This window comes from Notamacropus eugenii, chromosome 2 (genome assembly GCF_028372415.1).
Source record: "Notamacropus eugenii isolate mMacEug1 chromosome 2, mMacEug1.pri_v2, whole genome shotgun sequence".
Classification (NCBI taxonomy): Eukaryota; Metazoa; Chordata; class Mammalia; order Diprotodontia; family Macropodidae; genus Notamacropus; species Notamacropus eugenii.
The window spans coordinates 254,478,864-254,492,823 of record NC_092873.1 but is presented as its reverse complement, the minus strand read 5'-3'; the positions used below and the strand labels follow the sequence as shown (position 1 = coordinate 254,492,823).

Genomic DNA, 13,960 nt, shown 5'->3' with positions numbered 1-13,960 from the left:
ACTAAAGTAGGGCAATTTGTTATATTGTGTAACATGTTGACCTGATTGAGAAAGGTGAATTTGTTCAGAGAGCAGATACTGCATATGTCTATTTTGAGATGATCAAAAGACTACTGGTGATAATTGAATAAATATTAGGCTTAAGAGTTGAGAAGACACAACTTTCAAATGAATAATGAAGATAATCTCTAATTATTTGTCTCCCTTTATGTTTATAAAGATTCTTTTTATTTAATATGTATGCATTTAAGTTCCCAACTGTCTTTGGTTAATTCTCAAATAATTTATAATCTTGAAGCTATTTTGTAGGAAACTATCATTTCACATATGAATATAATGGAATACAATGATTTGCGTGTAAGGGACAACAAATATGAGGACTGCAGACAAACAGAGGCAGAGGAATGAAAATGCAAAAGGAGAAAATAGAACCAAAACAGTATATAATAAGTACAATAATTTAAGTATGGTGGCAATAAAGAACACCACCAATCAAATCAACAAAATGGTCAATATTGGGTCTAAGTGACTAACGATGGAATAAATTTCCTTCTACTTCATAGAGAAATGATAAGGTACAGGCATACCTGCTAGGTGACTATGTATTGCAAGACTTTACTTAATAGTTTTGTTGCTTTTAGCAGAGGAGAATACTATGGGAAAAGACTATCAGAACGAGATTGGGGCATAAACAAGATACATCACTAAAGCACCTTTCAGAAAAGGAAAAAGGATAATAAAATAAATATTATGCACTCATACAATCTCTAAAAATGTTTCAGAATGCTTTCCCATATCTTATAATTTTGTGTTCTTTTCATAATGACTCAATAAGGTATATGGGGAAAGAATTATCACTTCATTAGACAGAGAAGCAAAATAATGGAAAGGGCTTTTATCTCCTTGATTTTACTCTTGCTTCTTCTTTAAACAAACTTCTATTTTTCAGGTCAGAAATATATGGAGTTTTTACTCTGAAAAGGGTAAAGAATTAGGGGAGCCATAAACCCTTTCTAATATACCTCATAACTACTTATCTTCTAAGTGAAACTATGTTTATATGATTCTAGGGAAACAGATGGGCATATACCAAGTATCTAAAAGAAGCAGAGACATGCTAGAATCAGTTCACACCTTATCTTTCTAAAAACCTTCCATAGTCGGTATTATTCAATTATAGGTGGTTATATCCAAATTTCCAAAAAGAAAAAATAAAATGTCCTGTATTAATATAGTAATTTGTTACAAAGATGTCAAAGCGTGTGTGTGTTTGTGTAATTTTTATTTCCTCCCCACATAATATTCCTATAAGTTGCAGAGAGGCAAGTTTATTATTATTCCTACTTGAAATTGAGATATGGAATCATTAAATGACTAGCTAAAAGTGTCAGTCAGTAAACTAGTACCTACTAGAATCTCAGTCTCCTGAGACTCCCAAAACTCTTTCCAGTGACCACAATACAGTCTTTTTAATATTATTTTAAAATTAAGCTATTTGCATGTTATTACTCATAGAAGAATAGCAAATCATGAAACTGAAACATGGCATAATTTATTGAAAATAAACATAAAGTATGACTTTCAAAAGCCCTCGTTTAAATAACAAGGTCCTATAAAATTTGTTTTTAAAAATGAAATGTTGGGGCAGAGTCATGATGGTGGAGTAGAAGGATGGACCTGTAGAAGACATCCCCAAAAGCCCATAAATTACCTGTAAAAATGACTCTAAACAAATTCTAGAACAGCAGAAGCCACAAAATGACAGCATGAAAGAGATTTCCAGCCCAAGGCAGCCTGGAAGGCCAACAGGAAAGGTCTATCACACTGGGCTCAGAGTGGAGTGCAACCCAGCATTGGTACAGTGTGGCAGGGACAGGACTGGAGCAGGCTTCAGGCCGTGGAATCCCAGGTAGCAGCTGTGGTTCCCAGATTCCTCAACCCACAAACGCCAAAGACAGCTTCAAAGGTCAGTGAGAAAGCTCTGTCACCTGGGTGAGAAGGGATCAAGGTCCTGCCCCAGCCCCAGGCAGCTGCAGTATCCTTTTTTGGAGCCCTCTGCCTAAAGACTCTGGGGGAATCAAGCAGCCAATCTGATGCTCAGCCCTGAGTGGCTGTCCTGGTCTGAGGAGGAACACTGGCTGGTGGAGCTGGTGGAGGCTCTGGAGAGAGAATTCTATTTGCAGATCCTGGGCAGAAAAGCTTGCGGTTGCTCCCTGACCAGAGCACAGGCCAGGAGAGGAGTAAACTCCTCTCCCTTGATTGTCCCACCTTAGAGGAACTGAGAACTTACAGGTCCCTAGAGTATACCCTCCACTTGGCAAAGGACTCAAAAGTCAAGTAACTGGTTGGGAAAATGCCAAAAAAGGGGAAAAAAATAAGAACACAGGAAGTTACTTTCTTGGTGAACAGGTATTTTCCTCCATCCTTTCATATGAGGAAGAACAATGCATACCAACAGAGGAAGACCTAAAAGTCAAGGCTTCTGAATCCAAAACCTCCAAAATAAATTTCCAATGGTCTCAGGCCATGGAAGAGCTCAAAAAAGATTTTGAAAATCAAGTAAGAAAGGTGGAGGAAAAATTGGGAAGAGAAATAACAGTAACGCAAGAAAATCATGAAAAGCAAGTCAACACCTTGCTAAAGGAGAACCAAAAAAATGCTGAAGAAAATAACACCTTTAAAAAAAGACTAACCCAAATGGCAAAAAAGGTCCAAAAAGCCAATGAGGAGAAAAATGCTTTAAAAAGCAGAATCAGACAAACGGAAAAGGAGGTTCAAAAGCTCACTAAAGAAAATAGTTCTTTAAAAATCAGAATGGAGCAGATGAAAGCTAATGACTCTATGACAAACCAAGAAATTACAAAACAAAACCAAAAGAATGAAAAAATTGAAGACAATGTGAAATATCTCATTGGAAAAACAACTGACCTGGAAAATAGATTTTAAAATCATGGGGCTACCTGGAAGTCATGATGGAAAAAAAGAGCCTAAATGTCATCTTTCATGAAATTATCAAGGAAAACTGCCCTGATATTCTAGAACCAAAGGGCAAAATAAATACTGAAAGAATCCACCAATCACTTCCTGAAAGAGATCTGAAAAGAAAAACTCCTGGGAATATTGTAGCCAGATTCCAGAGTTCCTAGGTCAAGGAGAAAACATTGTAAGCAGCAGAAAGAAACAATTCTAATATCATGGAAATACACTCAAGATAACACAAGATCTAGCAGCTTCTACATTAAGGAATCCAAGGTCTTGGAATATGACATTCCAGAAGTCAAAGGAACTAGGATTAAAACCAAGAATCACCTACTAAGCAAAACTGAGTATAATATTTTAGGGGGAAAATAGTCATTCAATGAAATAGAAGAAATTTCAAGCATCCTTGATGAAAATATCAGAGCTGAATAGAAAATAGGACTTTCAAACACAAGAATCAAGAGAAGCATGAAAAGGTAAACAGGAAAGAAAAATCATAAGGGACTTACTAAAGTTGAACTATTTACATTGCTACATGGAAAGATCATATTTGTAAGACTTTCCTCAGTATTTGGGGAGTTGGAGGGATTATATACAATAGACAGAGGGCACAGTGTGAATTGAATAGGAAGGGATGATATCTAAAAAACTAAAATTAAGGGGTGAGAGGAATATATTGGGAGGAGAAAGGGAAAAATGGAATGGGGCAAATTATTTCTCATAAAAGAAGCAAGAAAAAGCTTTTTCAATGGAGGGGAAAAGGGGAGAGGTGAGAGGAAAAAAGTTAAAGTTACTCTCATCACATCTGACTTAAGGAGGGAATAACCAATACACTCAATTTGGTATGAAAATCTATCTTACACTACAGAAAAGCAGGAGAGAAGGGGATAAGTGGGATGGGGGAATGATAGAAAGGAGGGCAAATGGGAGGAGGGAGTAATTAAAGTAAACACTTTTGGGGAGGGACAAGGACAAAAGAAAGAATAGAACAAATGGGGGATGGGATAGGATGGAGGGAAATATAATTAGTCTTTCATAGCATGACTATTATGGAAGTCTTTTGCATAACTACACATGTATAGCCTGTCTTGAATTGCTTGCCTTCACAGTGGGGATGTGTGTGGAGGGAGGAAGGGAGAGAAGTTGGAACTCAAATATTTAGGAACAAATGTTGAGAATTGTCTTTGCATGCAACTGGGAAATAAGAAATACAGGTAATGGGGTATAGAAATCTATCTTGCCCTAAAAGAAAAGAGAGAAGATGGGGATAAGGGAAGGGAGGGGTGTGATAGAAGAGAGGGAAGATCAGGGGAAGGGGGTAATCAGAATGCACCATGTCTTGGGTGGGGGGAAGGGAAAGATGGGGAGAAAATTTGGAACTCAAAAGTCTTGTGGAAATGAATGTTTACAACTAAAAATAAATAATTTTTTTAAGAAATGTATTGTTGAAAGTTAAGAGCAACCTCATACGAAACTTCAAGAAAAAACCATGTAAAAGCCAAACTACTTGCTAAAAACCATTACACTATAATGCTTTTTTTAAAAAACACTATAAGGCTATATGTATATACATATATAACACTCTATATTGGTATGGGTCCAATGATATATCTCATAAGTGGCACACAGTATACATCTTAGTGAATCATAAATATGAAGTATTGTGATTGGAAAAATTTATCCACTGTTGGCCTTGTTCACCTTAGCCAGGCTAGTTCCATGACAACAGAGGGGCAATTCCGCACTGGGGCTATCCTCAAAGACTTGAAGTGTGGTAAAACCTGCCATGGCCTGTGCTCCTCCTCCCTTAACAACAACTGTAAGAGATCAAAGCAGTGACCATCACTGAATCTCCCTGGGCTTCAGTGCCTCAGCTACAAAATAAGAGAATAGGACTTGAGCATCTGAGATCCCTTCCAAATCTGGATCTATGATGCCAGACGATCCTAGTACTTTAATCCAAAATCACTAAACATTTAACTCATAAGAATAGTTAAAGTGAAGTACATAAAGATTTTAAAACCTTTAAACGATGTAAGTGATTTCTTATTAAACAATAAATTCAAGAAAATAAATGCTAATACATAGTTCAACATGCAACAGGAAAATTGTTGAGAAATGGTTTTTGTCATGTAATTTTTAGGTGCAAGAAGGATATCTTTAAACAAAGAAGTGTTTCAAAACTAATACCTAACACAGAATACCACCCAAACCAATCTAGGAGAAATATGATAACATTCACTTTTTCTTTTGAAGCATTTATAAGGCTGAATATAAAGTAGCTTATATATGAATTCAAACAGTGAGAGAAGAGAGAATAGTTAATTCTCAAGGGCACTTACCTATCCATTGAGAGAACTATTGGAAGTCCATTCTGAAGTCCACTTAATCCAACTAAGCACACGAGACACCTGTTCAGTTTTATACCAGAAACAAGTTGGCCTCATGTAGCCTGATAAATCTGCTACCTTGCCAGATAAGGAACCTTTGTGGTAGTGTGTTCTAACATCATGAAACAATCAAGCTAAATTGGTAAGGAGCTTACTTCACCCTGCCCTACCATAGGTCTCATTTCTATTTGGTTACTGGAAATAGCCTCAGGCACTATTGCAAAATGGCAGAGACTAACAACCTATGGCATTTAGAAATAGTAAGTAGGGGAGGTGGAAGGGCAGTTCCCAAAGAGATAAAGCAATTTGAGGGGATGTTTTTACAGGAAAGGAAGAGAGCTCTAGCATTTTGCCTTGCAGTTTTGTTTTTAAAAAGAATTGTCATAATCAAATTAGCAGGCAAGTAACTTAATAGGCTCTTGATTCTTAATTTCTGGGGTCCTATACAGTAGCATAACAAATTCTGCAATGGTATATGGTTGGATAGAGTATTTGAATTAAATAACCACATTTTATAATTAATTAATCTCTTTTGAGAAGCCAAATTCCTCAAAAATAAAAATTTCTCTAAGTACATAAAATACATAAGTACTTTGATTCTCAGAAAAAATGTAACATCTCATTATGGGACTGTTTCATTGACAATGATGTCATCATGACAGCAATAATAGTTATATTATTAAACTTTACCTGGATATCTAACAAAGTCCAGTTTGCCTTCTACCCTCCTATGCTGGAGGAAAAAGCAGAAGTGGGATTCTACCTGAACATTAAGATACTGTGGTAGGAAAGCCACAGTAATAGAACTGACTCCTCCAGGAGCCAGCTAACTTCACAAAACAAAAATTGTTATAGCCTGTATTTATTAATTCATGTATTCATTCCACAAATGTTTGAATGCTTACTATAAACATGACACTACAGCAGATACAGATATAAACATTTCAGGCCAATTATACATCAATCCCCCTTACACATAATACATTCTGGGCAAACTAATGCACTAGCATCTCCCAATTCCATGCCTTTACCTAAGCTATTAGCTGGGCTTAAAGTATTCATCTTCATCACACAGGACTGTTAAAGGTGTGTGTCCTCCAGGGCTCTGTCTTGGGTCCTCTTCTCTTCTCCTTCTATACTCTTTCACTTAGTGATATCATGAGCTCCCATGATTTCAATTATCATCTCTATGCTGATAATTCTCAGATCTACTGACTCAGTCTAACATTTTGCCTGACCTCCACACTCTCATCAGCTAGACATCTCCAACTAGATGTCCCATAAATATCTTAAACTCAACATACCCAAAACTAAACTCATTATCTTCCCCTCCAAACACTCCCCACTTTCAAAGATTCCTACTATTGTTGAAGATACTAGCATCCTATCAGTCATTTAAGATCACAACAGGTATTATCCTCAATTCTTCCTTCTCTCTCAACCTCCATATCCAAAATGCTGCCAATTTTACTGACTTAGCTATATCCCATAACATATATCACACATTACCACTGTCATTATACTTGTTATTTCTTTATTTGTATATTTTAGTCTTTGCATTATTTTATTTAACAAATTAATTTTTAATCTCCATTTAAATCTACATTTTCTATACCTTAATCATATTCTTATAGCATAATCATTCAAAGTATTGAGAATATCTACCTTTCTCTGTACTTATTTTTAAATTCTTTGTTACAAAATGATCAATTTTTATGCAAGTGCCACGAATGTTGAGACATCATTTACATATTATTCCTATTCAGTTTTAGCTACATCTATCAAATTTAGTTTTTTCAGCATTCTATTTTAATCTGCAACTTTTTTTCTTTACTATTTTTCTGACTTGTCCAATTTTGTTAGTAGAATACTGAAATTATTAAGATTACACTGTCTAAATCAGAGGTGTCAAACATATTGCACGCAATGCTACTGAATGTCCTCTAATCAGATTAAAATATAATTGGAAAATATTTAACAAAATAAGTAAAAATACAGTGAATCATATATAACATTACATTTTAAAACTGACTCAATATGGAGCCTGCAGGGATACTCATGTACGGATCAGTAGTCTCCATTTCTATTTGAGTTCAACACCATTAAATCTTCTTCAACCTTACTTGCTATGGCAATTTTAGTAAATATATATGTGATATTGTTACCATTTTGTTGTCTATGAACTTTTAAGCATGATTAGGGATATTACTTCCCTTTTCATCTTTCTTAATGCTTCCTACTTTGCATTGAACTATGCCAGATATCCTGATTGCAACTACTGACTATAAAGAAAAAAACGTAGCTCCCAAAATATATATGAAAAGACACCTTCCCCTGATTCTTTTTTTTAAATTAAATTATTTTATTTGTTTTCAGTGTTCAACAATCACTTCCATATATCTTAGATTGTTTCCCCTTCTCCCCCTCATTCCCCACTCCTTCCCTACTCTTTCCCTGAGATGGTGTGCAATCTTATATAGGTTCTACACATACATTCCTATCAAATACATGTTGCATAGAAGAATTAAAATGAATGGGAGAAACCATAAAACAAAACATAATACAAAAGAAAATGGTCTGCTTCTATCTGCGATCCAATTCCATAGTTCTTCCTCTGGATGTGAAAGGCATTTTGCATCATGAGTTCTTTGGAAATATTTTAGGTCCTTGCATTGCAATGAAGTACTAAGTCTACCAGAAAATTTCCTCGCACACTGTGGTTGTTGCCGCGTACAAAGTTCTCCTGATTCTGCTCCTTTTACTCAGCATCCATTCACATAAGTCCTTCCAGGACTCTCTGAAGTCTTCCTGTTCATCATTTCTTAGAGCACAATAGTATTCCATTACATTCATATACCACAACTTGTTCAGCCATTCCCTAGTTGATGGGCATCCCCTTGATTTCCAGTTTTTGGCCACCACAAAGAGGGCTGCTATAAATATTTCTGTACGTGTGGGACCCTTTCCCATTTCTATAATCTCTTTGGGACAGAGTTCCAGAAGCAATATTGCTGGGTCAAATGGAATGCAGATTTTTGTAGCCCTTTGGGCATAGTTCCAAACTGCTCTCCAGAATGGATGGATCAGTCCACAGCTCCACCACCAATGAATTAGTGTTCCGACTCTCCCACATCTTCTCCAACATTTATCATCTTCCTGTTTTGTCATGTTAGCCAATCTGATAGATGTGATGTGGTACCTCAGAGTTGTTTTGATTTGAATCTCTCTAATCAATAGTGATTTAGAGCATTTTTTCATATGATTATAGATCGCTTTAATTTCTTCCTCTGAAAACTCCCTGTTCATATACTTTGACTATTTATCAGTTGCCTTCCCCTGATTCTGGAAGGAGGACAGGGGTGGGGATAGGGTTCACAAATGTGGAATGTTGAATAGAATGTTAGATTTTTAAAAATATACTGATAAGTGTTGTGGAATTTTTCCCTTTTACCTATTTTTCTCTTTAAAAAAATTTTTTATAAAGGATGGCTCAGTGGGAGAGAAAAGTATTTAAGGGGAAATTCAGGTGATGAGATATCTTTTAAGTGTCAATCAGAGAAAGACTGCCATAGACAGCAGTACAGGCTCAGTTGATTAGATAGCATAAATATGCTGTAGAACAATTCCGCACACTTGTCTGATTTCCTGCAAAAGGACTAGAATAGGAGCAAAACGGTAAGACTTTAGAGATCACTCAGGATTAGGGTTTGGTCAAGCACTGATAACAAAAGAACAAGGTGAATAAGGGACTTTAGAGTACAGAGGAGTATGAAACTGAAATGGTCAAAAAGAGGAAAATAAGGTCAATAGAAGACTAGAAAACCAGAAAGGTATGCTGAGTCACTGGAAGTAACAAAGAGAATAAGTAGGTTTAGAAAAAATGATGCAGTGGGAGAGAGGAAGAAAGGATATTATGATCTGAAAGACAAATTTCAAAGTTGTGGATCATGGTAGTCAATTAGTAATGGATAATGGGTGATCAAAGGTATGATCATCCTTATGTGTAGAACAAAGGCAGAAATTATGGGAATTGAATAGGTATGATAAAGAATATATTTATTTAAGACTTTCCATTTAACTGAGTTTTCCCTATAAAACTTTTAAAGTATTAAATAACTGGTTCATTTTAAATACTGGTTTAGCCCAAGTGGGAAAACTTCATTCTTCTCATAATGCCCATTTCAAAACTATGAAAACAGTCAGTTCTAAAATAATTTCCTACAGTCTTAAAACATGCCAGGTCTTCCGACTGTGCACCAAAGGAAGGACAGATTTTCAGACGGTTCTGACTTGCCAACAGATTATTCAGTTACAAATGATGACTGAGTAATGTTTCACAGATGAGAAGGATTTTTCCGTGACTTATGAGTTTTAGATGGCTGAGGTCAAACTGGGATAAGCAGGTTTTGCCACAATTAGGAAAGATGCTTCCACGTATAGATATTGGATCTGGAGATTTTTGCTCTTTCTCTTTTCATCATTTCATTTTGGCCATGTAGGTTCTCAAACTATCATATATATTTTCTTCCACTAAAGTTCTACTTACATTTTTAAATGCAGAACATAAAGACTGTCCTAATTTCCTAAGTATGGAAAGGTTCATCTCCAGGAAGCTGAAAAAGAGGTGATACATTTTGGGAGGCTACAACTCATGAAACGATCTATTAAAGTAAGGAGGCTGTAGATTCTTCATTACTGGAGGGAATATGTACATTTGATGAAACAAGAAATCCTGGAATATTAAAATTTACAGGATCATGGATTTAGAGTTGGAAGAGTTCTTAGAGCTCACTTAGTCTAATCAAACCCTGTATTCTACAGATTAGTAATATGAAATGCAAAGAAGTGATTAGGTCCAAATGTAAACAGGTTTTAAGTAGCAAAAACAGAATATGAACCAGATAAATGTTTCCTTCGTTTCATCAGTATGATCTCCCTGTAAAGACAGAATTCCAGTTTATTTGGCCTACTTTCTAGATAGGATTTCCTCTGGGAACCCCAGGACATAACACCAACATAGATCTCACTTATGCTTGCTTCCAGAGCCCCCTGGAATGCAGCAATATTTTCTGCTTTAAGGCTGGGCTTCCAAACAGCAGGATCCAACAAGCCAGCTTCCAGAAGCCCTGATGATAGCAATACCAATTTGCCTATCTCCAGACAGGGACACCAACAGAACAAAAACCTAATCATTTGCCTTTGCCAGCAGAACTTTCACCATTTACTGAAACTCCTATTGGATTCATTCACAGTGATTAGAAAGGTCCTTCTTACTCTCCCAACCCTAGCTGTACTCCCAAATGCCAATAAGCAAAACCCCTTCACAAACTCCTGCTACCTACTCTGTTTCATTTTATCTACTTCTACCTAATTCACCAACTGTCCATATACTCACATCTTCCAACTGTACCCTCTGAAACTCCCACTCCATAACTAAACTTCCTCTTTATATTTTCTTCTCTCTTATACTTTTCGTCTTCTGGCACTCACAGAGAACTGGACATCTTCTGATAATACTTCATCACTGGTCATCTTTCTCAATACCAGTTGTATCTTTTCTCATACCTAAAGACTCTTGAGTCCCAACAGTGGAGACAGAATATACTCCTTGCTCCCCACTGATACTTCTATACCCTCCTACTTCTCCATCATGTATCAATCTATTCTCCTTCAAGATTCTTAATATCTAAATGTATTAACTAACCCATATTTGATAGTCAGCCTCCCCTAGCAGATATTGCCTTTTTCCTCTAAGGTTTCCTTATATCTACTTTGTATGTGTCTTGTATATACTTATACATGTACAACATATCATACCCATTAGAATCTAAGATCCCAGAGGACAGGAACTATTTCTACTTTTTTGTGTCTAGAACCAGTACAGTTTCTAGAATCCAGAAAGGCCTTTTATTAATTAACCAATTATTAACTGAGTAACTGAAATGCTGTCCAGAAGCTACTAAGTTTCTTGGATTTTAAAAAGAATTTCATTTCAATCAATTCAACAAGCATTTCTCAAGCACCTATAGCATGGCATATGCCAGAGTAACAAAAAGATTGCCTAGAACCTGTTCTCCGTGGCTTACAATTTAAAAGAAGAGAGAATGAAAAGAAATAATTCTGATTCGAGGGAGTTTGAGAAATGTCAAGAAGTGTGAGAAAGAGAAGGAGCAACTATTTTCTTCTAGGGGTTGGAGAGGGGAGCAGGGAAATGCTTTGTGGCAAAGGAAAAACCTTGGTTGGGTGGGCCTTAGATAAAGGACTCTCCACTTCAACAGAGAGTGGGAGATATGGAGAGAGGAAAGGGAGTCCTTTTTAGTTGAAAGAAGTTTATAAATTGCCACTCTCAGTTATTTTTCTCTGTCTACCCCCCACCCACCCACCTGGGCCACCAGTCATGCTAGGCTTTGTTGGTGATCCTATCATAAGCCATAACTCAATGATCATTTCCATGCAGATGACTGCCTCCTGAATCTACATGTCCAGCACTCACCTCTTTCCTGGGCTCCAGTACTATCTCACCATTTAGCTGCCTATTAGACATTTACACCTGCACATTCAAGTAGGCATCTCCAACTAAACATGGCTAAAACTGTCTCCCTAACTGTGTCCCTCTTCCTAATATCCCTATTTTTGTCAAGGGTACCATTTTCTTTCATCACTCAAATTTATAACTGCAACTCCAGTCTTTCCCAACACATCTAAACAATTGTTAAATTGTTTTTTTTTCACATCTTTCTCCTTCTCTCTACTTAGTTGACTAAAGATTTAATCCTCTCTTGACAACACTACAACAATGCTACCTAATTAGGGTCACCACCTTAAGCCTATCCTCTCTCCAACAGTTCCTCCACAAGTTACCAAACTATTTCTTTTTGAAAAATTATTTTTCATGAGGGACGTCTCTCTGAGAGGGGAAAGGGTACACTGGGAAATTTAGATGGCAACAGATATCAACAATAACTTTTTAAAGTGTCAATCAGAAAAAGATTGCCTTGAAGAAGTGTGGGCCTAGTTGATTAGGCAACACAAGTTTGTTGTGGCACAGTCCCTGGCACATAGTGAGCACTTAAAAAACACCCATCAATATAGGGGTAAAAGTGAAAAGTGATGGATGACATCTAGATTTCTAAGCAAGGTGATAAGGACGATGAAGGGGGGAAGGGAATAAGCATTTATAAAGAACCTACTTGTGCCTGACACTGTGTTAAACAGAGTTTTGAAACAAATTTCTCATTTGATCCTCAACAACAACCCTCTGAGGTCAGTGCTATAGTGATCTCCACTGTAAAGCTGAAAAAACTAAAGCAAACAGAAGTTAAGTGACTTGCCCAGGGCCACACAGCTAGTAATTATCTCAGGTCACATTTGAACTCAGGTCTGTCTCCCTGACATCAGGCTCAGCTCATCATTTTATAAAATGCACCACCAGCTGCTGGTGAAGGTGATACCCTCCACAGTGAAAGGGAAGTTAGGAACAGAGAAAGATTTAAAACAGGCAGAGATAACGAGTTCAGTTTTGAACATGCTGAGTTTCAGTTGTCTATGGGACAAGCATTATGAGAAGTACACTAGACTAGGGAGGAGAGAATGAAAGTTAGGAGAGAGATTAGGTATGGATAAATCAATCAATAAACATTTATATATCTAAGAATCAAGTATGTAGTGATGATAGTTGAATCTGTGGGAGCTAATGAGATCATAAAGTCAAACAGCACAGAAAAAGAAAAGAAAATGGCCAAGAAACAGCTTCAGGGGGCACCCAGAGTTACCAGGCATGCGCAGGGTGAAGATCCAACAAAGGCAACTGAGAAGAAGAACCAAGAGACAACAGTGTCACAAAAACCCAGAGAGAAAACAGAATGAAGGAGAAAAAGATGATCAACCATGTCAACCATATACAGGGAGAGACAGATAAGTGGACAGCAGGGATAACAGAAGAGACAAAAAGTTGAAGAAGGAGACAGAATAAGATCACCTGTGCAAGGGCTTAGCTTTAGAAAGAACAAGAGCCATCTCTTCATTTGAGACAGGGATGACAGAGAAAATAAATATGTTCGTTATCAAGGCTTTCTTTATACTGAGTTTAAATCCACCTCTCTACTGGCCTCAGACTTTCCTCGAAGAGAACAAATAAATGAAATTAAACAAAAGGAGATACTTTCCTTATCTACTGAAGCAACAGTCTGTCTCTGGAATAGTTACTGAGGGCTACAGAGAATTAATACACCTCCTATGCGATATGGCAGAATCACAGTAAAATATACTCTAGGAAGAGGTGCTTGTACCAGAGCAACATCATAAAGAAGTAGGCCCATGGAGATCAATTGGGAAAGAAAAACAAAACAGGAAATAGTCACTAAGACTCCGGAGACACAAGAACCTAAAAGAAACCTCCTAATAGAAATTCTAAATATATTTTCCTACAAACATTTCAACTTCAACATGTCCAAAACAGAAATCTCTTTTGCCCCAAACCCACCTCTTTCTTAATTTCACTTTCCCTCATACCACATACCCAACAACTTGCAAAATCTTGACATTTCTATGTCCACAACAACTCTTATATATGTTCCCTTCTCATTTACCTA

The 13,960-nt window shown here is 36.8% G+C and overlaps 1 protein-coding gene across 14 annotated transcripts in view; it reads right to left on the bottom strand.

The window, feature by feature from the left end:
* The window catches only part of MAP3K4 (mitogen-activated protein kinase kinase kinase 4), a 154,944-nt gene that overhangs the window by 88,999 nt on the left and 51,985 nt on the right, over positions 1-13,960 (bottom strand). The window lies entirely within an intron of this gene.